The sequence below is a fragment of the Pogona vitticeps genome, chromosome 3, assembly GCF_051106095.1.
Source record: "Pogona vitticeps strain Pit_001003342236 chromosome 3, PviZW2.1, whole genome shotgun sequence".
In the NCBI taxonomy this organism is placed as follows: Eukaryota; Metazoa; Chordata; class Lepidosauria; order Squamata; family Agamidae; genus Pogona; species Pogona vitticeps.
The window spans coordinates 214,946,219-214,972,472 of NC_135785.1; positions in this window are offsets into that span (position 1 = coordinate 214,946,219).

A 26,254-nucleotide genomic window follows, 5' to 3' on the forward strand; every position below is an offset into this window, starting at 1 on the left:
CAGATTTGCTGCCTGAGACAAAGAAAAGGGCAGTGCTTTCTTTTCTTCAAAGCACAAGAACAAGCTGGACTGGCAGTTGAATTTTATATTAGCTCTGGTGATAAGATAATGTCTGCCACTGCACCTAGGTGCATCAGGTATAATTAATGGGGTTGAAGGCAGACTTTGCCAGACAATCTTTTTCAGCAAATCTTGCCTTTTTAAGATTCACTGCCAAAGTATGGCAGCCTCAGTGCTGCCATTTTTGTCTGCAGATATAATTCAGGCTTGATTGCTATAGAACCCACTTGTTTGTCCTGCTGGTGGTCCAGGGTATCTGTAAAGCTCTCCTCCAGTACCATAGTTCAAATAAATCATTTTTCCCTGTCAGACTTCACTGTCCAGCTTTCACATGCACACAAGTGATCAAGACTATAATAGTGTGGATTATCTTGCTTTTGGTCCCCAGTGACTCATCCTTACAATTGATGATCTGTTCTAATCCTTTCACTGCTGCTCTTTCATGTCTCACTGTGGCATTCACCATTTGGACTGATGATTGAACCAAGGTATAAAAAATACTTAATAATTTCAATTTTTCATTGTCAACATTAATATTACACAACTACGTACATTATGTAGTTCTTTCATCATGATTCTTATCTTCTTAATGTTAAACTACAGTCCTGTTTTGTCATATCCTTCTTCCTGTTTCATCAGAATTTGTTTCAAGTCATTGCTGCTTTCTGCCAGTCAGATGGTGTCATCTGCATATCTTGAATTACTGATTTTCTTCCACCAATTTTCACTCTCCCTCAGCTTTCTGTATATGTTATGTACACAGATTGAAGTGACATGAAAAAATGCACCCTTGTCTGACAATTTTGCTTGTAGGAAACCATTCTGTCTCTCCATACTCTAGCCTAACATAGCTTCTTGTCTACCATAGAGGCCATGCATTCAGAACATTTGACAGCTTCTCATGGTCCACACAATCAAAAGCTTTGCTGTTGTCTATAAAACATAGACTGATCTGCAATTGTTTGGTGCACTCCCAACAGCCAGCAAATATCTGCAATCTCCTTGAGTGTCTCTTCCTTTTTGGAATTCAGCTTGAGCATCAGGCATTTGTCACTCCAAATGAGGCAAAAGCCTTTGTTGCAAGACATCAAGCATTATTTGCTTGCATGGGAAATTACAGCTATGGTCCTATAGTTATTGCATTCCTTGGCATTTTTTTTCTTGGGGATTGAAATGTATATTCAATGTTCCATGTGTATGAGCTTCCTGAAGCAGCTTCCTCACTTTACCTAATGGTAAGGCTGGCCCCGGGAAAAGAATGTCAGGGCCCATGAACAGCACATTGCACCTGGTATCCTTCTTGAAAAAGAAAATAATGCTTGGAAAAGTTGAAAGCAGCAGGAAAATAGGAGGATAAAATATGAGACAGATTGACTCCAAAAAGTAAACTACTGTTTTCAGTTTACAAGAGCTGAGCAGGACACACCATTTTGGAGATCACTCATTCATTTTTAGGCATCCTTCAGTCTCGAGATACTATGGTAACATCCTCTGAATAGAGGGCTTGGGATAGTGTGGCTGAGAAGGGCGACAATCGAGAGCGACAATCCCTTCCACACTATCCCCTGTCCAGCTCCCTGGTTTTGCTGGTTTCGGGACTGCCACTTTGCCTAGGCCTGCTGGACAAGGGGCTCTTCAAAATGGGAGAGACCATGATGCACCACCTGCCTCCAGGCTGAATGCTCAGATGTCAGTGTTTCCCATCTGTGGAGGTCCATTCCTAAGGCCTTCAGATCCTGCTTGCAGATGTCCTTGTATCGCAGCTGTGGTCTCCCTCTGGGGCGATTTCCCTGCACTAATTCTCCATACAGGAGATCTTTTGGAATCTGACCATCAGCAATTCTCACGATGTGCCCAAGCCAACATAGATGTCACTGTTTCAGTATTGTATACATGTTAAAAATTTCAGCTCATTCTAGGACTATTCCATTTGGAACATTGTCCTGCCAGGTGATACCAAAAATGTGTTGAAGGCAACACATATGGAACGTGTTCAGCTTCCTCTCCTGCCATGCACAAAGGCTCCAGGACTCGCTGCAGTACAGGAGTGTGCTCAGGACACAGGCTCTATAGACCTGGATCCTGGTATATGCCGTCAGCTTCTTATTAAGCCATACTCTCTTTGTGAATCTAGAGAACATGGTAGCTGCTTTGCCAATGCATTTATCCACCTTAACATCTAGGGAGAGAGTCAGAGATCATTGAGCCAAGGTACACAAAGTCACGAACAACCTCCAATTCTTGTGTGGAGATGGTAATAGAGGGAGGTGAGTCCACGCCCTGGCCCATGACTTGTGCTTTCTTCAGGCTGATTGTTAGTCCAAAGTCTTGGCAGGGCTTGCTAAAATGATTCATGAATTGTTGGAGGTCTTCAGCAGAATGGGCAACAACAATTGCATCATCGGTGAAGAGGAAGTCCTGCATGCATTTCAGCTGGACTTTGGTCTTTGCGCTCAGTCTCGAGAGAGAATAAAGAGCTTACCATCTGATGTAGTCCAGAGATAGACACATTCTGTTGCAGTTCCAAAGGCGTGCTTCAGCATGACAGCAAAAGAGATCCTAAACAGGGGTGGGATGGGGATACATCCCAGATTCACTCTACTTCGGATACCAAAGGGAGCTGATGTTGAGCTATCAAAAACTCCGGTGCCCTTCATTTCCTCATGAAAGGACCTGATGATGTTAAGGAGTCAAGGTGGACATCCAATCTTGGGAAGTATTTTAAAAAGGCCATCCCTGCAAACCAAATCAAAGGCCTTTGTAAGATCTATGAAGGCCACAAAGAGTGTCTGTCATTGTTCCCTACATTTCTCCTGCAGCTGTCTGAGGGAAAATACCATGTCAGTGGTGGATCTATTAGCTCAAAACCCACACTGTGATTCTGGATGGACTCTGTCTGCAAGCACCTGGAGCCTCTTCAGCACAGCATGGGCAAGCAGCTTCCCTACAACACTGAGAAGAGAGATACCACGGTAGTTATTGCAGTCGGCCCTGTCTGCCTTATTCTTCTACAATGTGAGAATGTTTTCATCCTTCATGTCCTGTGGTACTCTACCTTCCCTCTAGCAAAGACAAAAGATTTTATACGGCTCGTAGGTGATGATCTCTTTACAGCACTTCAGCAGGGATGTTGTCCTTCCCAGGTACCTTACCTCGCATCGAGGGAATCCAAGGCTGCTTTTATTTTTGTTAAAGTTGGTTCGCTGTCCAACTCTTCCAAGACAGGCAGGCACTCAATGTTATTTAATGCTTCTTCTGTTACTACATTCTCTCTGGAATATAACTCAGAGTAGTGCTGCACCCAGCGGTCCATCTGCTGTGCTTGGTCCTGGATGATCACGCCTGTAGCAGACTTCAAGGGAGCAGATTTATTCTGTATTGGACATAGAGCCTCCTTGATACCGTCATACATTCCCTTGATGTTACCGGTGTCTGCTACTGTCTGTATCTGGAAGCAGAGCTGAAGCCAATAATCATTAGAACTTCTCCTGGTAGCCTGTTGAACTTTGCTATGAGCAGCTCGAAGAGCCTGTAATTTGTACTCACTAGGACAGGCTTTGTATGCTGTTACAGCTCCCCTCTTATTCTTGATGGCTGGCATCAACTCCTCCAAATGTGCTTAGAACCAGTCTGCCATCTTTTTGGTCTTCATGCCAAATATGGACAAGGCGGTGTTATAAGCAGCATTCTTGAAATGTTCCCATCGTTCAGGTGCATTTGCATCAGCTGGGCCTGGAAAGGTTTCCTCAAGGGCTTGGGCAAATTCCTCCACTTTTCTTTGATCGCGAGTCTTGCTGATATCAATACATGGTCTTGCTTCCTTTTTCATGTGATACAATCTCTTTGTTTGCAGTTTTACTCTACTACACACCAGGGAGTCATCAGTATTATAATCAGCACCCTGATAACTGTATGTGATCATAATACTAGGAAGGCTAGAACATCTAGTGAGGATCAAATCGAGGTGATTCCAGTGCTTGGATCATGGATGTCTCCAGGAAACTCTGTGTTGAAGCTTTGTATTAAGGAATGTGTTGCTGACACAAAGACCATAGTAATAGGAAAACTCCAGCAAACGTTGGCCATTTTCGTTCATCTTTCCAATGCCAAAATGGCCTAGACAAGTGGGCCAAGAATTGTGACCAGCACCAACTCTAGCATTAAAGTCTCTGAGAATGAACAGCGCCTCTCTATTGGGGTTTTTTAATAGTAGCTGCCAGAATTTGTCTTTGACTTCTGTTGCAGACAACAGTGTTGGTGCATATGTGCTAATGAGGGTGACCGACCCCACTGATGAGTGGAGCTGCAGAGACAGGATTTTTTCACTTCCCACAGTAGGTGGAACAATGGATCTCAGCAGAGTATTTCTGACCGCAAAGCCAACACCATATTCATTCAATGGTTTTCCCTGCTAGAAGAATGGCAACCTTGTCTTTTGCAGGCAACAATGTCCATCTGCAGCCTACCCAGTTCCGTGTCAATGACAGCTGTCTTGTGTGTGTTGTCTATTTCCTGTAGGTCATCAGAAAAGCCAGGGTTCATTCTCCAAAAGTTCCATGGTGCAGGGTTATTGATCTGCTTGTCGGCTTTCACTCTAAACCCTATGTACCCCATAAGGTTAACAGATTGTGGTGAGGCAGCACCTTACTGGCTGGGGTCTGCCCTGCTTAAGGCAGGCAGTAGCTACCTAGTGAGGTGCAATGACCTCTCCCACCATCAGAAGTAGCATCATGCTCTAGCCCTATCGAACTTACTGTATAACTGGTAACTGCTACTTCCCATGCTACTTCGATGCTGTATGCAAAGCTGGAGTTTCCTCTCCAGAGCACGAAACCTGGGTAAAATAATATGGAAGCAGCAAATCCCCCCTCTCCACATCACTGAAATAGTCCAATGGAAAGGCAAGAGCCAATACAACTGGTTCCAGTGATGTCGCAGGAGTGGCCAGAAAGGCACGAACTGCCTCCGGGACTCTGGCTTGGGTTTTTGCCTCGAGGTTAACTCCTGAAGCCTTTTCCATCAGTGGATATAGCCACAAGCCAGGGGAGGTTTGAAATCACAGTTTTCCTGTCCGAGAACAGCTCGGGTAGGCAGCCTGGGCAGGCTTCAAGCGGCGGCTGCAGGGTGGGGGGGTGTCCGGAAGGTTTCCAGGCTTTCACCTGGAAACCTTCCCGATACCCCCCCCTCTGTCCCCGCTGCTGGTAGCCTGCCCGGGCTGCCTACCCCAGCCGTTCTCGGACGTCCAGGCGTCCGAGAACAGCTTGGGTAGGCAGCCTGGGCAGGCTTCAAGCGGCGGCTGCAGGGTGGGGGGGTGTCCGGAAGGTTTCCAGGCTTTCACCTGGAAACCTTCCCGATACCCCCCCCTCTGTCCCCGCTGCTGGTAGCCTGCCCGGGCTGCCTACCCCAGCCGTTCTCGGACGTCCAGGCGTCCGAGAACAGCTTGGGTAGGCAGCCTGGGCAGGCTTCAAGCGGCGGCTGCAGGGTGGGGGGGTGTCCGGAAGGTTTCCAGGCTTTCACCTGGAAACCTTCCGAATACCCCCCCCTCTGTCCCCGCTGCTGGTAGCCTGCCCGGGCCGCCTACCCCAGCCGTTCTCGGACGTCCAGGCGTCCGAGAACAGCTCGGGTAGGCAGCCTGGGCAGGCTTCAAGCGGCGGCTGCAGGGTGGGGGGGTGTCCGGAAGGTTTCCAGGCTTTCACCTGGAAACCTTCCCGATACCCCCCCCTCTGTCCCCGCTGCTGGTAGCCTGCCCGGGCTGCCTACCCCAGCCGTTCTCGGACGTCCAGGCGTCCGAGAACGGCTCGGGTAGGCGGCCCGGGCAGGCTACCAGCTGGGGCTGGCTGACGCTTCGGAGGAGCCGCGGGGAGAGGCCTCCCCGCGGCCCCTCCGAAGCGCCGGCCAGCCGGCCGGCATTCTCGGGGCAGGCGCTTCGGAGCAGCCGCGGGAGAGGTCTCCCCGCGGCCGCTCCAAAGCGCCCGCCCGGAGAATGCCTGCAGGCTGGCCGGCGATTCAGAGCGGCTGCGGGGAGACCTCTCCCGCGGCTGCTACGAAGCGCCGGCCAGCCGGCCGGCATTCTCAGGGCAGGCGCTTCGGAGGAGCCGCGGGAGAGGTCTCCCCGCGGCCGCTCCAAAGCGCCCGCCCGGAGAATGCCTGCAGGCTGGCCGGCAATTCAGAGCGGCTGCGGGGAGACCTCTCCCGCGGCTGCTACGAAGCGCCGGCCAGCCGGCCGGCATTCTCGGGGCAGGCGCTTCGGAGCAGCCGCGGGAGAGGTCTCCCCGCGGCCGCTCCAAAGCGCCCGCCCGGAGAATGCTTGCAGGCTGGCCGGCGATTCAGAGCGGCTGCGGGGAGACCTCTCCCGCGGCTGCTACGAAGCGCCGGCCAGCCGGCCGGCATTCTCGGGGCAGGCGCTTCGGAGGAGCCGCGGGAGAGGTCTCCCCGCAGCCGCTCTGAATCGCCGGCCAGCCGGCCGGCATTCTCGGGGCAGGCGCTTCGGAGGAGCCGCGGGAGAGGTCTCCCCGCGGCCGCTCCAAAGCGCCCGCCCGGAGAATGCCTGCAGGCTGGCCGGCGATTCAGAGCGGCTGCGGGGAGACCTCTCCCGCGGCTGCTACGAAGCGCCGGCCAGCCAGCCGGCATTCTCAGGGCAGGCGCTTTGGAGCGGCCGCGGGAGAGGTCTCCCCGCGGCCGCTCCGAAGCGCCCGCCGGGGGCCTATGGGGGAAACATCGCTATGCGAGTTTCCTCCATAGACTGCCTCGCTATACGAGGCAGTAGTTTCCCCCAGAAACCTCCTCGCTAAGCGAATTCATCGTTAAACGAAGCATTCGCTAAGCGAGGCACCACTGTATTGCAATTTCTTAATTGTGTCCTTGTTGTACAAATAAAGAACCAAAGTGTAGAAAGCTGTGCTTCACCAAAATAAATAAATGAATGAATGAATGAATGAATGAATGAATGAATGAATGAATGATATTGTATTTTTAAAAGCACAGTGTGAAGTCAGCTTTTGGTTATGGCAGAGTTAAAGTCACAGTTAAGACAGCATGAATACTTGTTCTTTGTCTGAGTTGATGATAGGGATAATTAAAGGTACATTTAAATGGCAACCCCAGCCTTGGTGTGGGACTTGGGTGTTGTTGCCATTTGAGCAGCAGCACACAAGGTGGAGAAGATGTGTGAATACTGCACCTTGTAATGGTGTATTCATATCTGTGATATCACCCCCAAATATGTATTCACTGGCATGATTTAAACAAACCTTATGGCTTTTTTGTGTGATGGTGGTAATGGGTGATTTTTTTTGTTAGACAGGAATGAAAAATAATGCTGTTCTTGAAAAAGAAACATAAATATATACGGTTCAAGAAGAAAAGGATATTTATGCCCTTAGATTGAAATAATTTAAATAAAGAACAAATAAAAATGGGTAACTGTAACAAGAACCAAGTATATAAATATATGTTTTTTTTCAGCTGGCAGCTATATTATAGGCAAATAATTACTTGAAATATTGTTTTCTGTGCCCTTAAAATGTGATATTGATTTTTGTTTCCCCTTTTCTCCATTTTTTATGATGATGAGGTTTTCTTTTCCTTCCTCATACTCAGAAAATACAATGAGGGTTGCAGTGGCTCTATGAATTACTTCTCTCTTATGAAGAGAAAGAAAACATTTTCATATTGAGAAAGGGCTAGTAGAAATGAACTTCTACCCCCACTGTAGCCTGTACTTGAGGTCAGTAAAGTCACACTAACAGGGAGTCAGGTATGTGAAATAGTTCACTTGTTCTATTTAGATTCCATTTAGATAGAAAGTCACCAAAGATGATAGCGATAATTGCTACAGCATATACGGAGACAAATCCATTCATTTTCTTTCCATTCATGCTGGACAAACTAATCATGGAAAAGTTGTGGTCCCTGTGATTAGGAAAAGCTGAGACTAACCAATGGGTGGATGGATCAGCCTATTCTTTTAAGGAATTTAATCTGCCATTTCTTTTTTTAAAATCTGCATAACAATGGCTATTTAAATTCTTACTGAGCTATTTTATTTAATTAAAATATTTTTACCCTACCTTTCTCCTTAAAAAGACCCATGTGTGTTGTTGAGCATATTTTCCCACAAAATACACATTCCTATGTATATTTTATTTAAATATAAGTGATTCTGAATATATTTTCTGTCAAAATATGTATTTTTTCAACATTTTATTCATATCTAAACATACAAACTTAAAAACATTTAAAAATCTAACAAAAATTGACAAGATACATTACCACTAAACATCCATCCTTCCCCTGTGGATCAGAGATTTCACCATCGTCTACAGTACGTATCTTCAAAGAATTCTGATGAGCATTGATTCGCTATAAACTAATTTTCCCCCTAAGTTCCTGTCTTTTTCTGGGCCCAGTTATATATATGAACTTCCAGCTTTGCTTTACAAAGTCTCTTGGCTGATCTTGTAGTGCTTCTGAAAGCATGTCTAGTTCTGCAATATTCAATAGCTTCTTTAATAGCCCATCCATCGTTGGTGTCTCTACATTCTTCCATTTTGGTGCCAAGAGTAACCTAGTTGTTGTGAATATATAAAGTAGACTATATTTTATTTTCTTATCAATAATTTCTGGCATTATATTAAAATATGTATTTCTAAGTGTATTTTAATGTGTATGTTTTCAATTTTGTTGCCTCATTCAGAAGAACACAAAATCTGATCAGTACAGTACTTATGATCCTATCCAGCTTACATCAGCATTCACAAAGACCAAAATCTTCAAGCATCCTCAGTCAAACCCATCACAGAGAATAAGACGACACAATGGGACCCTCAAGAAAGGTCCAAACTCAAATTTATAAAAACGTTGAGCAATGTGTACGAATTTCATTGCCAAACAACTCATGTCCTTTAAACTAATCAGTGAATCTGGATCATATCATTAAAGCTGACCATGGAAATATTTATCAGGACAGCAGCTGTCCCAAGAGTTCCTTTCTTAGTGTCTGATATTCATGTATTCATATAGATGTCATGTATTCATGTGGCTACTTATGGGTAGAAGAACCTCTCACTTTTATCTCTCATACTTCATCTCATTTTTCCCCTCTCAGGTTCTTTATGTTCTATTTATGAAGGAATGGAACAGCTTCATAGATCCTGATTGAACAGTGAATCAATCAGAAAGATCATTTATTTGTACTAGCTGTTTCAACAGGTACAGTTTTTCTTAGGACAGAGAGGGCCATATTTTATCTTCCAGGCCCAGCTGATGCAAATGCACCTGAATGATGGGAACATTTCAAGAACACTGTATACAACACTGCCTTGTCCACATTTGGCAAGAAGACCAAAAAGACAGCTGACTGGTTCGAAGCCCATTCAGAGGAGTTGATGACAGCCATCGAGGATAAGAGGAGAGCTCTAGCAGCATACAAAACCTGTCCTAGCATGTCCAACTTGCAAGTTCTTTGAGCTGCTCATAGCCAAGTCCAATAGGCTGCAAGGAGATGTTCCAACAATTATTGGCTTCAGCTCTGATCTCAGATACTGATAGCAGCAGACACAGGTAACATCTAGGGAATGTATGATGGGATCAAGCAGGCTTTAGGTCCAATACAGAAGAAATCTGCTCCCTTGAAGTCTGCTACAGGTGTGATCATCCAGGACCGAACACAGCAGATGGACCGCTGGGTGCAGCACTACTCTGAGCTATATTCCAGAGAGAATGTAGTAACAGAAGAAGCATTAAATAACATTGAGTGCCTGCTTGTCTTGAAAGAGTTGGACAGCAAACTAACCTTAGCAGAAATAAAAGCGGCCTTGGATTCCCTTGCCCCCAGCAAGGCACCTGGGAAGGATAACATCCCTGTTGAAGTGCTGAAGTGCTGTAAAGAGATCATCACCACTGAACTATATGAAATCTTTCGTCTTCTGGAGGGAAGGCGGAGTACCACAGGACATGAAGGATGCAAACATCGTCACATTGTAGAAGAACAAGGCAGACAGGGCCGACTGCAATAACTACCGTGGCATCTCTCTTTTCAGTGTTGTAGGGAAGCTGCTTGCCCATGCTGTGCTGAAAAGGCTCCAGGTGCTTGCAGACAGAGTCTATCCAGAATCACAGTGTGGGTTCTGAGCTAATAGATCCACCAATGACATGGTATTATCCCTCATATAGTTGCAGGAGAAGTGCAGGGAACAACAACAGCCACTCTTTGTGGCCTTCATAGATCTACAAAGGCCTTTGATTTGGTTAGCAGGGATGGCCTTTTTAAAATACTTCCCAAGATTGGATGTCCACCTTGACTCCTTAAAATCACCAGGTCCTTTCATGAGGGAATGAAAGGCACTGTAATTTTTGATGGCTCAACATCAGATACCTTTGACATCCGAAGCGAAGTGAAACAGGGCTGTGTCCTCGCGCTGACCCTGTTTGGGATCTTTTTTGCTGTCATGCTGAAGCAGGCCTTTGGAACTGCAACAGAAGGTGTCTATTTCCGGTCTAGATCAGACAGAAAGCTCTTTAATCTCTCTAGACTGGGAGTGAGGACCAAAGTCCAACTGAAATGCATACGGGACTTCCTCTTTGTCAGTGATGCAGCCATTGTTGCCCACTCTGCTGAAGACCTCCAACAATTCATCAATCATTTTAGCAAGGCCTGCCAAGACTTTGGACTAACAATCAGCCTGAAGAAAACACAAGTCGTGGGCCAGGGCATGGACTCACCTCCCTCTATTACCATCTCCAAGCAAGAATTGGAGGTTGTTCATGAATTTGTGTACCTTGGCTCAATGATCTCTGACACTCTCTCCCTAGATGTCGACCTGGATAAATGCATTGGGAAAGCAGCTACCATGTTTTCTAGACTCACGAAGAGAGTATGGCTCAATAAGAAGCTGAGAACATATACCGAGATCCAGGTCTATAGAGCCTGTGTCCTGAGCACACTCCTGTACTGCAGTGAGACCTGGACCCTTTTTGCATGACAGGAGAGGAAGCTGAACATGTTCCATATGTATTTTTGGTATCACCTGGCAGGACAAAGTTCCAGGTAGAGTAGTCCTAGAATGAGCTGAAATTTTTAGCATGTGTACATTACTTACGGTAAACAGCAACATCTGCATTGGCTCAGGCATGTCGTAAGAATGGCTGATGGTCAGATTCCAAAAGATCTCCTGTATGGAGAATTAGTGCAGGGAAATCTCCTTCAATAAGTTTATTATGGCACTGTGGACCTACTATTGAACAAATATTGGATTACTCTATATTTATAAACCCAAGGAATAGTGCAATTTTGTCAGTTATTCACATGCAGGAATGCCACACCCTGATGTTGAAGACTCCCTGGGAGAGACCCTGCTGTTGTGAAAGGCAAGTGTAGAAGGGGACGACAGAGGACGAGATGGTTGGACAGTGTCATCGAAGCTACCAACATGAATTTGACCAAACTCTGGGAGGCAGTGGAAGACAGGAGGGCCTGGTGTGCTCTGGTCCATGGGGTCATGAAGAGTCAGACACAACTTAATGACTAAACAACAACAAGGAATGCCAGGGAACTGTGCATTATGAAGATGCGAAAATGCCTTAAAGCATACAGTCAAGAAGCCCTTTTATTTTCAGTTATACTTTTCACTTTGAAGCCACTGTAGTTAATCCAAAAATGTACAGTGAATTCTTATTTTAGAAGATATTTGTGATATATCACTATGTTTAATTTGCTTAAAAGCACTCCCACCCTCTTTATTACCTAAATTCTTTTATGCCACCCAATCAGTCATTCTGGAACACAATTGATGTAAAAATCTTTCACAAATACGAACAACAGAGATTGAGATGCCTTGAAACAAGAGATAAACTATTACTCTTGTTAATAGCACTATATTTGTTCTAGAAAACTGGTGCAATTTCAAAAGAGATCCAAGGATTATCAAAAAAATTGAGAACATGTGTGCATATGCTTTCTTTCTACAATGTTTTGATAATCATGAACTTCAGATAAGGCACTTAGGAGAACAGTGGAACTGACTAAGATAAGGGGTGGGCAAAGTACTAGACATGTTACTGTATTGTTCCATCTATAAGACACTACTTTTACCTAAAATCATTACTAGAGATGGGAACAAATAAAAAAATAGCAATTCATTTTGATCCATTATTCGTCTAGGTTAACGGATCAATGAATACGAATATACGAATATTCCTTGATGAATCAATTCCTCTGCAGTTTAAATGCCTATAACACTGGCCACGAACCACCTAGAGACACCAAATTTGCAGGGATGCTTCCTCTGATGGTTTTCTACAACTCCTGAAGGTTTGGTGAATGTTGGATTGTGGACCTGAGTTATATAGTCACAAAAAGGACCACCACAAGAAAGCTCTCACCAGGTACTTAGAGACTCCAGAATCACAGCGGAGCTTCCCATATCTTTCCCAACATGCCTGCCAACTTTGGTGAAGATTGGATATCGGACGTCTGAGTTATTTACCCACAGATTAGGTTCCCTCCAGGAGAGTTTACCACACAGCACAGAAGTCCATTCTGCCTACCAGCCGCTGATCACCTAATCAGAAGCTCATAGGCAGCCACACACACACACACAGCCAGTGACCCCAACAGCCTAACCCTATACCCGCTTCCTTTCCCTACCTTAGCCCCCGCCCCACTCCCACCGACACCCCCTTAGCTTAATAACTGTTGCTAGGTGTCCATCAGGCCTTCGCAGCCACAGCATGTAAAAAGGCAGACTGGCTGCCCTTTGCAAAGATGGCAACTGCAGCTTCCCTTACCCTAAATGAAGCCACAGCTGCCATCTTTGCAAAGGGCAGCCAGTCTTCCTTTTTACATGCTGTGGCTGCGAGGCCAGAAGCCCTCAGCAGCAGTGATTAAGGTAAGAGGGTGTCAATGGGGGTTTGGTGGAGTGGGTGGGGCCTAAGGTAGGGAAAGGAAGGGGGCAGGGGTAGGCTGTGGTATTGGGTGGCTGTCTAGGGTTGTGGCTGCCTTTCTGCTGCCAATCAGCTGATCAGCGGCCAGTAGGCAGAATGGTGTTTGTTTGTTTTTAAAATATGAAGGATGAATAAAAACAGGTAAATATTCATCACTTTGTATTTGTGGGGGTCTCTGGAACCCACAAATATGGATTGACAAATATTTAACAAATTGGCTATATTTGATGGAAAAAGCAATCCATTTTTATATTTGTCCCCATTTCTAATCATTACCCTAAAATTGAGGGGGCTCTTTTACAAGGAAGTAAGCTGAGATAGCTGAGGAGAGAACAAAATGGCACATACCTTGCCTCTGTAAACAGGATTCCTTCAGCCATGAGGCTTAGTTTCCTACAGTAATGAGCCTTATAGAACTGACATCAGCTGATCCTGAACAAACCAATTGGAACACACCTCTGTGGAGGCTCAAGATTCAACAGAGGCAAAATGTCAGACATTCTGAGCTCAGGGGCTGAATCTCAAAACTAAGTTTGCTTAATTTGGGGGTTAGAAAATTGGGTGGGGTCTTATAAATGGGGGTGTGTTATAAACGGAAAAATACAGTAGATTGAATCCTTGTTTTATTTGTAGTTCTTTGTTTTTATTTGTGATTCAGTGAATGTAACTGTGAATACCGTCCCTTGTTCTTCTGTCTCACTTTCTTCTATATTTGTGCATTTGGCAACAATGCTTTGAAGGAGGATTTGCTTAAATCTTTCCTTAGGAAAGAAGGCATTATTGCTAAAGGATAAACCAGATTAAACTATGAGTACTCCTTGTATTCTCTTGTTAAATTCTGGATCTACTGGGCTATAGGCAAGAGCAGTAAAAGTGACTTCTGTTTTCGGAAAGCCAAGTCCTGGGCAGAATGAAAGTCCCCAAACTGAAATTAATAGGATGCATCAATTGGTGAATCTGACTGATCCTATTAATTTCAATGTAATCTGAGTGGTTGTAGCAGATCATCATAATTCTTTCTTGAGGGACTTTTGTAATGACGATCTGTTGACCATCATGTAAGCCATCCTTGTTTCATGAGTCATTATGACCCTCACATAAATATTAAAAATGCTTTTGGAATAAAATATAATCTTTTAAGCTTCAGATTTTGTGTTTTGAATAAGTACAGGAAATGGCCTACAGGCAAAACTCAAGACATGGGGTCATATTTTATTTATCTATATATTTTGTTATTCAATTATTCAATTATTCTAAATTAATTAATGATTTCTATCCTGCTCTACATGGAAAGATTTCATGGGACATTGTAACATATAGGACAACATACTGTGAAGAAACTTTTATGTGTTAAACCTGTGCATATAATATACAATAAAGAAAAGTTAAAGATTTTCAGTTTCACTGAATAGAGGACAGAGAAATTCCTTTACAAAAAAAATCTGTGTACCATTTTTAATTTGAAAACTTCATATTGGAATAGCTCTCAGTATTACTTCATGAACACATTTTGCATACACTAATGAAAATATAATGAACACAGATTTTTGTGAACAGGTTCAGAACAGCTGTTGATGCTGTTCTATCTGCTAAACCTAAAAACACCACATCATATTTAACTGGACAGCCACAAGTTACGTTTTGCTTCTTATCAAAAGAAGTCATGTTGGCTAGAAATAAAAGTGAATTGAGACAGGAGGTCAAGATAGCTGCTTTTCTCAAAAACCCTCAAGCAAGAGAGTAATTCATTGATGATAAAGGCCATTAAAAGCACTGTGCCCACAATTTTCCTAGACTGACAAGGTTAAAGGGATGGTTCCAGGCTTGTTGGATTCCATAATTACATTCCAGTATTAAGTTATAAAGCCCCATAGGAAACAGTGAGATCAAAACCATCCAATATCTGCTTAAATGATTTGACACATGGAGACTATGGAGATATATGGTATAATAAATGCCCGGAGAGAACACTGGCACAATTTAAATATTCAGGCTGCTTTCTGGTAATTCCACACTGACTGTTAATGTGACTCCATGGACTAGTGTGAAGGCTGTTCTTAGTTACAGAAACAAGAATGCAATCTAAAATTAGGGAAGTGATTGACTGGCAACTTACTCCATTCCGTGTTTCTGAAACTGAGTAAATAACCATCAATTTCCGCAATGCATGAGGTGGCCATGTGAGTAATAGCATCATAAATAAATAACAAGTTTTAGCCCATGTCTTTCTTCCTTGAACATTCTCTTTCACAAGCCTGTCTCAATCATAAATCAGACTTTGTACACACTCCTCTGCAAATATTTTGAGAGCAGAAGAGCTATGAAGGCAACTAGGGTGTCACTGACACCTGTGCCGAAATAATATTGAGTGCAATACCCAGCAGGGTTCATTTCCCATGCAGCTAGACAAAGGGTCAAGATCCAGACAAACACAGTGCATGCTTCATTTGTGTTACGTGTTCAATTTTTAAAAAACAATCTTGATCTAACAGAAAACCTTTCGGTGCAGGAAGCTAAGATAATCGGACATGATAAGAATGAACAGACTTGACTTTTCTACATCCTCATTTCTATTCCAAGGCATAGGTTAATACTCTTTTCCCAATCATTTCTTGTAGGTTGAGGGGTGGAGAAGAATATCATCTGTAATTTACTGTGTGGACAAATTGTCGCTGGAGTATCTCATCAAAGGTTCCCAAAATCTAACAAAGTGATAATATGCATAGGTTGTATTATATGCCATCAAGGTAAATGAGATAGTTAATATGTGGATTTAACATTGCCACCCATTCCAGTGAGTTTCCATAGCCAGATGAGGATTCAAACCCAGGTCTCCTGTCCATCACAGTATCCATTGCACTACATTGGGAATGCATGGATTAATTCAGACATATATGAGTGCCAAGAGAAAATTACACTCAGACTTGTACTGAGTTGAATCTTCAGCTCAATTTATATCATCCTTGTAAATGTTTGCAATGTTTCCCTGAATTTTAATGCTTTTAAATAGCTCAGCATTACCCACTCTTTGCACATTGAGCTACAGTATATGTTGTAACAGACTGTTATAATGATACTAACAAACTGTCCTGTAGCATCTTGAGATCAATATGTTTTATTCAGCATAATCTTTTGTGCATTTTTCTCTGAAGCTTACTCTTTCAGATGCAGCTGAAGAAATGGGCTACAGTCCACAAACACTTATGCCAAAAACCACTTGTCAGTTTTTAAGGTGCCATTGGACTCATTATTTTTGCTGTAACAAATTAATATGACTATCCCCTTGGAAATGTTTGTCTTAATGATATAGAAAAACTATTATATCATAGCCTTCAGAAGGATGGAAACTGCCAGGGATCAGACTGCCAGTATTCTGAATCAAGTCAATCTTCTCTGTATGCATACCATCATTTACCATTTACAGATTACAACAAAATATTTCCTTCCCACATACCTCTGTCAGTCCATTTATTTGGCTGAGGCTGTGATGATGGCAACAAGATTGAAAGAAGGCAACACATTCACTCACTCATTAAGTTCATTTTCATTTAATCTGAAATGAATGCACATGGATCCAGTAGATAGACAGCTCTGTATTGAGTGTATTTCCTGAGATGTGTGAGTTTTATTAAAGGTGTTCTTCATACAGGTCATTATCTGAAAAAGAAAAAAAAAGTCAAGTTTTTAGTAACTCCTGGCTCCATCTCTTAATCTTCAGCCATAGGCAGTTACCATTCCCACAATGAAATGGACAAGATAGTGTGTAATACTTGAATGTCACAACCCTTCTCACCAGCTTCTTCTTGCAGCTAGATGGCAAGCTACAATACTAACTCAGGAAACCCAGACTATGAGAACAGAGTGGCCAGTTTCAGCTTTCTGTGGTCTCTTCTCTCTATTCCCTCTCATTTTATTCAGAGATTAATTTGAAATTTAGGAAAGTTTATGTAATACAGAACAGGAGTTATTAATCATTTAGGCAAAAGAAGAATATTTTTTGTTCAGATCAACATCCATCTAGTTCAGTATTCCTTCCAAGAATTCTAATAACCAGCGCTAGAGAGCCCATAGTCTATTTTTGCCTATCCTAAGCTCTGAGTACCTAGCTTCTTTTTCCAGATGGGTAATGTGTTCAGCTTTTAGGGGCATAGCTTTTTAATGATGTACAGTGGTTTTCCTGAAATAGAGTTATAATCTCTTAGGTCTTGGTTTTAAAAAAAGCTTGGTTAAAATCAACAGACTATTACAAAGTATGCTGTACAGCTGCTGTAAGTGACCCTCAATAAATCCCCTGCTTCTGAGGCCTTAAAAGAACATTAATGTGATATAATAATTGAAGACTGTGTTAATATTACTTGTGAACCATTCCAGGAGTATAATTGCAGTACATGAAGAAAAAAAAAGGCAAATCTGCTCTTGAAATAATTTTACTACAAAAGAATTAATGCAATGGCCAATTAAAACATGTATTTGACTGTGGTTATTACACTGCTTGTCATGCGAAGGTACATCAACTAAGGTTAAAGGTGTTATTAAAATGTTAATTTAATTCCTTATACATAACATAGATAATTATAATAAAATGTTACAAATGATAATGAAAACAGTGTAATGAAGTCTTGGCTTAATTAGCAAGAGGGTTGCTCTAATATATCTCTAGTAACATGATATATTTGCTTCTCATTATGGCATTTTTAACTATTTTGATAAAGGAATCTACTGCAATTTACAGTACTTGCCAAATTTAATGTAACAAATTAGATGGATACTTGAGAGAAACTGTTGTGGACAACCAGGAGTAATTTCAATACAAAGCAAAAGCTTTGAATGTTTAGTAGTTTCAAGCAACAAGTCACATGAGCAGAGACTGATGGTCCAAGGCTTGCATGTGTATTCAGTTTGCATCAGTAGATGCTACCAACTGAGTATCTTCGCAGAGCTGGCCCTGCTATTAAGCAGAGTGAGGAGACTGACTCAGATAAGATATTTGGGGTAGCATAAGAGGCCAGCAAGTTGTTAATTACTGAATTTGTTCTTATTTTTTTTTCAACAAAGACAGTGAGAAATAATTCCAAGTTTTTCTGACTCAGATGCAATAATAAATTGCATCTGAGTGCTGTCCTCTAAAGAATGCTGGCCTCTGAAGATGCTGGCCTCTGAAGATGCTGGCCAGAGAGACTGGCAAAACGTTAGGAAGAACAACCTTCAGAACACGGCCAAAGAGACTGAAAAACCCACAACAACCAATAATAAATTTATTATTGCCTCTGAGTCAGGGGGGAACTGTATATACATTAAAATTTTCAATAATATCAATCTTATGGATGTGAAATATTGTCCTTCAATGCCAGGAAATGGTCAGATATTGCTGCACAATATTGGGCCTATGTTGACATCAGGAAAAAAGGATGCAAGGCTCTGTACAGCAAAGGGCAGGCTGAAGGTTGACAATACCAAGGGCAGCAGTCAAGATGGTCTACAGGATAGCTTCCCCTGCTCTTCACCATTCACAAAATGATAGTAGGCAAGGGAAAATTCCAGAAGCTGACTTTTTTTCCCATCAGTTAACCACTTCTCACCCAAACACAAAGCAGTTGTCAGGGCTGTTTTTAACAAGTGAGAATACTTTGAACATGCCTTACAAAATTGTTTGCTAATTCCATGGATATACATGATAAAATGTCATTTTCTGTAGGACTGTCACACCATTACTTTCTTTAAAGAAAGCATTTTTTTAACTCTCCAAAGAAAACCTGTCTTTTGACTCTGTCTCCATAACCTTTCATTGCCCTACAGCCCTCACTGCAGAAAACTGCAAAGATGTATCTACTTTGGAACAATCATGCTAGCAAGCCCATGTCACCATTTTTAAAAGGATCCTTTTTTGAGGAACAATATTTCAGTCTCTGCAGCCTAAATTATTTCCAAATAAAAAAGCGGTTAGGGCCAACCATTCTCTTTCAGGAAAAGCAATTTTTTTAAAAAATGTATTTGATTTGTTTTAAATCTGGAAACATTTAGGGTCATTGGTTTCTGAATGGGGGAGCAAACAGTTTTATGTTTTAAAAATCATAACATAAAAACCCTTTGCCCAAATGTCCCCAAGGTTGCCACAGTGCAAGAACAGACTGTCCGCTACACCCATACCACATTTGTTGCTGATCTGAAGTCCAATTTCAAAGTTATAAGTTTTTTGTTTGGGCTGCCCTCATTTTTAGAATTGCCTTGCAGTATGTTGATTTGCTTTGCTGCACAATAATGCCACTACACTCTCATGCAGGAATAATACAATGAGATGCAGAAAATGTAAATGGAAGGGGACACAGAGAAGACTGCTGCAATGCAACCTTGCACCAGAGCGTATCCTAGCAGAAATGCTTTGGGGATTTATATGCAGCTATCATCATTTACAGGGATGTAGTGGAGCTGCGGGTTAAACCGCTGAAGCCTCTGTGCTGTCAGAAGACCTGCAGTCGTAAGATCGGATCAACATGACGGAGTGAATCCCTGTCGCTTGTCTCAGCTGCCGCCAACCTAGCGGTTCGAAAGCATACAAAATGCTAAAATGTGAGTAGATAAATAGGTACCACCTCGGTGGGAAGGTAATTGGTGTTCTGTGTCTAGTCACGCTGGCCACGTGACCATGGAGGACTGTCTGTGGACAAAACACTGGCTCTGTGGGTTGGAAATGGAGATAAGCACCACCACCTAGAGTCGGACATAACTGGACAAATTGTCAAGGGGAACCTTTACCTTTATCTATGCTCACCTTTCAATTGAAAAGAATCAATGTGAAAAAATACTTACTGGTGTGTTTGTTTGGTTCTAAATTCCATTGGACAGATATCATTTACAGGTTTTGCTCCTACCCCAGCCTTCTTCCCATGGCAACCCCAATCACGAGACATCAAATTCTCTAATCATCTGTCCTTGGGGCCAGAGTGACTTTAAGTTCAATTTCTCAAGAAAAATCACTCCAGGATGCCTGAGAAATAAGTTTCACTTTCACTCATTCCTCTAGCAAGTAGAAAGCTAGACTTTTGCTTTCTAATCTATAGGGCTAAATGGGACTATAAATAACACAAAGAATTGTTATTACATATATTTGGAAATACCAAATTCAGATTGGGATTTATTTGGAACTTTCTGATAATGGCATTATTTAGTGTAGTCTGCATATTTCCAAATCTGAATGCACACCTCCAGTTTATATAGCTTTAAATATATCCTCTCTATTGTTGTACATCTGAAAGAGAGGGGGGCACTATTTTCAAATGAAGGAGGACAGAAAATTGTAGGATAAATTATATGAAGATAACACTAAACCATTAGCAGAAAACAGCAGTAATCTGAAATGATTGTGATCAAGGTAGAAGAGGAATGTGCAAAAGCAGGATTACAGTCAAACATTGAGACAAAAGTAAATTTTCATTCTCAAAGTAGGGCAGAAGGTCCCTTGGGATGCCAAGGCACATTTGAAGGGGGGCACAGAGTGGAAACAATCAGTCACACACCACTTTATAAGGTTCAATATATGACATATACAATCCTGATTTGGCCTATTTTTTTCATATTGTGTTTATGGTTATGGCCAAAATAAATAGATAAATAGATAAATAAAGGTTGATTATGACTAGTGTAGAGGATGAAGAAAACAAAGTTGTTAAATACTCTCTATTTTGTTAATAAAAGAGATATTGAAAATTGGCTTTTCCCCCAGTACACTTATAGCAATGGGTCTCAAGGATGCCATCAAAGCAGTGAAGTTAAGGGTATGGGACACTGAACTACAGGACCATGTTGGCCAGTTAGAGATATATAACTTTATTAAGAAATCTGCTTTTATCACATCCTTGTATTTAGCCAGCACTATGTCACCTAAAGCCATAAGGGCTTTTACACTAGCTAGGCTCAATGTATTTCATTCTAAGCTTCTCAAGGGAAGATTTCGAGATTTTGCCTACATCACATTGTCTCTGCCCTTGTAATAGTGATAAAGTTGAATCAGTTGGTCATGTTCTCCTTTTCTGTACTTGCTATCGGGATCTTCATATGGAGCTTTTATCACCTATTATCTGTAAATGTTCTGGGAGATCAGAGGAGGATTATGTCCAGTTGATACTCTCTGACAATACCCCTTATTTTACGAGACAAGTGGCCAAAATCTGTGCTGCAGCAATGGTTATTTGTAATCAAATGTTTGGGTAGGTGATCTTAGGTGGATATGTTTTTAATATAACACTGGCTGAGGTTTTACTTATATTAAGGATAAACAATGTTATTAACTAGAAAGAAGGGATTGTTTTATCATGTTTTAATGGAATTTTATTACCCTGACTGACTTTACGAAATTATAATTATATGTATCTATTTTATATTGATTTGGTTTTACTGGTCTTTCACCGTAATAAAGTATTCGATTCGATTCAGCTCTCTATTTTGTTGTTGTTTAGTCATTTAGTCATGTCTGACTCTTCATGATACCACGGACCAGGGCACGCTAGGACCTCCTGTCTTCCGCTGCCTCCCGGATTTGGGTCAAATTCATGTGGGTTGCTTCGGTGACATTGTCCAACCATCTCAGCCTCTGTCACCCCGTTCTCATCTTGCCTTCACACTTTCCTAGCATCACAGTCTTTTCTAGGGAGTCTACTCTTCTCATGAGATGGACAAAGTATTGGAGCCTCAGCTCCATGGAACATGAACAGAACTTCAACAAAAAGGAAGAAGGCCTAAAACTAAACATGGCCTGGCTCCCAATATTGAAAAATACAGCTTGTAAAAGGTCAACGAACTCTACCCAGCCACAAGGACCAGGGATCATTGCACAAAAAAAAGACCAGCTAACGACACCCATCAATCACAGTAACAGATAATCTCTCCCCCCTTATCACAACAAAAAACATGCTGATCACCCTATCTCCTGAAAAAAGACAAAAGCTGTTCCCACACCTATAAATACTCAACTATCCAACAAACAGCAACAGAGCATGGACAGAGTTCCTACTCCAGTCGTCTCTGAAGATGCCGGCCACAGAGACTGGCGAAACATCAGGAAAAACAACCTTCAGAACACGGCTAAAGAGCCCGAAAAACCCACAACAACCATCATTATCATAGACATACCTGCTGCTAAGATTTGTATCAGAACAGGCCCAGGTGGGGATGACTATTTTGCATGCTCATTCCTTTCATGTTTCATAGCAGATCAGTTGCCATCTGTAACACTAAATCTATCTGTCATCACTGATCATGAGCTGATTTTTAATACCAAGATCCAGTCTTAACATGCATTTGCTGTCTTAAGAAAGTAACACTGAGGAAGGGCTTTGTGTGCTTGGGAGATTTACATCTATAATGTCCATTAAAGCTAAGAGGATTTACATGCATTAATAATATATGCTAGCCAGAAAAAGGAACCTTTATTTGTGAGATGTTCATTTTTAAGCCTGTGTTACTTGCTTGTTTACAAATTATGGGTATGCGGTAACCACAAGAATGGCTTTAGAGCCTAGTTCAGTAATTTAGAAAACAGCCTGGTTGAGCTCCTATGCATTTGGTGGGTGATGTGAATCTGAGTCTGAATCTTGATTCAGAAGTCCAAATGTTCATGCTTCCTATTTGTGGTGGACAGATCAGAGCCCATCCACTGAAGACTCCCTAGCCTAGAGCTGGTGAACTTTTGGCACACCAGGTAATTTGGGCTTCAAATCTCAGAATCCCCAGACTTTATTGCCAATTACAAAGGACTGTGGGAGTTGTAGTTCAAAACACCCGGCGTGCCAAAGGTTTACCACCCTTGCCCTACCCATTTACAACCATGAATAGGAACAGCCAAGTGCGTTAGGAGCAGAAGAATCTCTTTTTGAGAGTTTAAGTTCCAAATAGAGCTTTGCTAGGGAAGCAGCTGGTTAGGTTTACTAATGTGATGTTTGGAGAGGCAGGGGTAATCTCTGAATTTCTCTAGGATGAGTAAAAGTCCTAAGAGAGTCTAAGAATGATTGGAAAATATTAATAAAAGCAAACAGCCTGTCTTGAAATAACTGATCAATTGTTGAAGTTGTGTGTGGAGATGAGTGTTAGAGGGAATCAACTAGTCTACTATCAAATACATTCTGTGCGTTCACTGGTATAACCACCAAGCTTCATAATTCATTGAGAAATTGAAAACAAACTACAGTTTTTTTGCATTTTGCTTCAGTGTATATTTATATCTAGGGCTGGGAACTGATTGATTTTAAGGAATCTATAAAGATCAAAGGACATTGGCTTCAGATTGTGTGTTATATTCTGACTCATAAATAAAATAATTTTATTTACCATTACAAGTAGAGTGAGTTACAAGCTTTGTTCTTCCTTGATTCTGTCATCTTACCAACCTCCCGTTCTTCACTAAAGGAGTGACACTCCATTGACTATAAACAGAAAGTAATAAATGGCTGTAGCTTTTTGTTTTTGTCAGAATTACATGATGTTTGCAAGCATAATAATCCTTCAGTTGTAATTAGGTGCCATCTTCTTAATTAGTAACTTTTTAAAAGCCCTATCATGATTAGCCTAGCTCATGTCTTGAAAGCATGAGCCCATGGTTTCCTTTATTGAATCCATCCATTTCTTACCTGGTCTTGCCCCTTTCCTGCTACTTTCAAATTCTCACAACATTGTTGTCTTCTCCTGTAGTCCCTTCGGAGGCAATTATTCCTGCTAAATGTCAGCAGACCAGGTGCAAGTATTTGTGTGATTAGTCTGTTTTGGCTTGTCTTGTTTTGTTGGCCAACAATAATTTATTTCTTGGCAGAACTGAATGAAATTAGAAATGTTAATTTACCTTTCTCATAGAAGAAATTCTGGTGAGCCTTAGAAAAATAGATTTAGGGCACTGTGAGAAAGAATAATCTTTAGATCTCAGGGAGTTTCTCAAAAAAATGACATAACCAACCCGCTTGTTGTTTTGTATCTGTGTTTGTTGGGGGGGGGTGTTGGGGGGTTGTGCACTTGTTATGAATATGAGATACAGAATAGAATTGGCTGTAGTTAGTAAACATCAGTACTTCACGATAATAGGTACAAAACCTTCTAGGTGCCAAAGATTCAAATTTGGGCTGTGTGAGGGTTCAAATGGGGTCTCTTCTGGTTCTGATATAGACACCAGAGGCTCGTGAGTTGCAAGATCAAAACTGTATTTTATTGGAACATTGAACAACATGTCCTTTGCTTCTAACTCTACTCCAACATTGTCTCTCGCGACCAACAGGTCCCATGAGGGCATCCAAATGTCCTTGTTAAATGGATTAAACTCAGAGTGATTCCAGGGACCCTTGGTAAAAGGTTTATTGTCATCCAAGTCCAAAGAGTCTATTCTGGGGTCTATCAGCGGTATAGTCTCCTCGTCTCTCCCCTCGGGATTGAAGGGGTCCTCCCCTCGTCATATAGGAGCCCACGGTCTGACAGGAACCCTCTCCGATGGGCTTCCTCCAGCCTCCATGCTCTCCTCTCCCTTTCTTCCCTCTCCACAGCTTCTTTCTCCTCTCTCAATCTCCGGAGCCATTCACGTGCCTCCGATTCCTCCCAATACGAGGGTTGTGGAGGCAGTCCTCTCTGTCTCCGGTAGTCTGCCTCTTCCCTGGGAACCCGAACCTTTTCACACTTTCCGGTCCAGGGATCTTCCACACATATTAACTCCCAACCCCCAGGTATATCATCCCTTGTTCCTTTTTTATCCCCTGTTCCCTCCTCCCTTTCTTCTTTTCCTGCCATTTCCCTCTCAGTCTGAGTGGCTATAGTTATTTTAGCAAACCCCCGTTCTAGTTCTCGGGTGTCCATTCTTCATTGTACCGTCACGACAGGTGATGCAAGTGGGTCTGTCTGTGCCTCCTGTTCTTTCCTAAGAGAGTCCAACACTCCGGAGAGGGTTTCTACTCCCTCACCACAAGTCTCACAGGCTGAGGTTTGGCTTTCACCCCCTTGCACAGAACCATTACATTGATTTGCATAAAAATATTACATGTACAAGATAAGTATAGGAGCTAAAAAGTTATAATAAATGGAAAAGAAAACTTTTTTGTTTTGTTTTTTATTCTGTCACTGTAAAATTAAAGGAAAGTATAATAGAACAGGGATGGAGGATGGCCTGTGGAATGTAGAATGGCAGAAGCCGTAGGACATGGACATCTTGTATTTACAAAGAAATCATCCAATGTTAAAGCCTCCCACCACCTTTTGGAGAAATCAGTTAATTTCAGGATGCATTCATTATCCATGCCTCTCTGTCCCTCCAAAATCTAATTGCTAGCAAATCTCCAAAAGTGTTCAGATTTGGTTTGATTTAGAGGAGTCTTGCTCCAATTCAGACACCTCCCAGATTTTAAGATTATCTTTAAGGTTATCTTTATGAACAGTGTTCTCAATACACAGTTAGCATAAGATACTTTTCTGTGAAATAATTATATCTGAAACCTGTGATTTTCTTTTGTAGGGAATGGAAATAAGACCTCGACATCTGCATCAAGACTTGCATCTGCTAGATATTAAAACCAGCTAAACTGCATCCTGTCTCATGATATATAATTAACTTAGCAGCTTGACCCTATCTGAAACACTAGAAAGCAATTTCTACAAAAAGACAAAAAAGCAACCATATTGATCACTGCTAAGTAGTAAACATTTATTGCAATGTTGTCAGTTGCCTTACTCCAAATCAATATAAACCTCAACCCAAGCTTCTTAAATTCAGTGAGAGTCTGACAAGGCATTTTGACCACAGATTAGTGTTAAAACAATGAAAGGACCCTAAGGAAATACTGCCCATCTGACCAGAATGCTTTCTGAGCTTCTGGTCTGACTTTCAATAACACATCTTTGTCTGACAGTTTGGAATTGGGAAGGAAAGCTTGTAAGTTTCATCTGTTATCTAATGCAAATGTACCCAGCCTGTGCTAGCTAAGTCATTTTTGTCACGCTAGATAGGTGGCTTAGCAAAAGCATTTAACTTTACAAAGAAACATGTCCATTAGCAATCAAGGAGAGAGAAATGAAAAGCATATATATTCATTTTTCTGTCTGATGTGCTAATGAATAAGAATATGATCACAAAAACTCCGGTGAATATAATTCCAGCAAGAGAACCCTCTATAACACATCCTATGCATTGGCTTCACACCGGAATGAGAAAATAATTGTCCTTTTTCTTCAGGCACAAGGAATAGATTTCAGTAGGCTGGCTGTGCTGTACATTGCATTCAGAATGATTCCA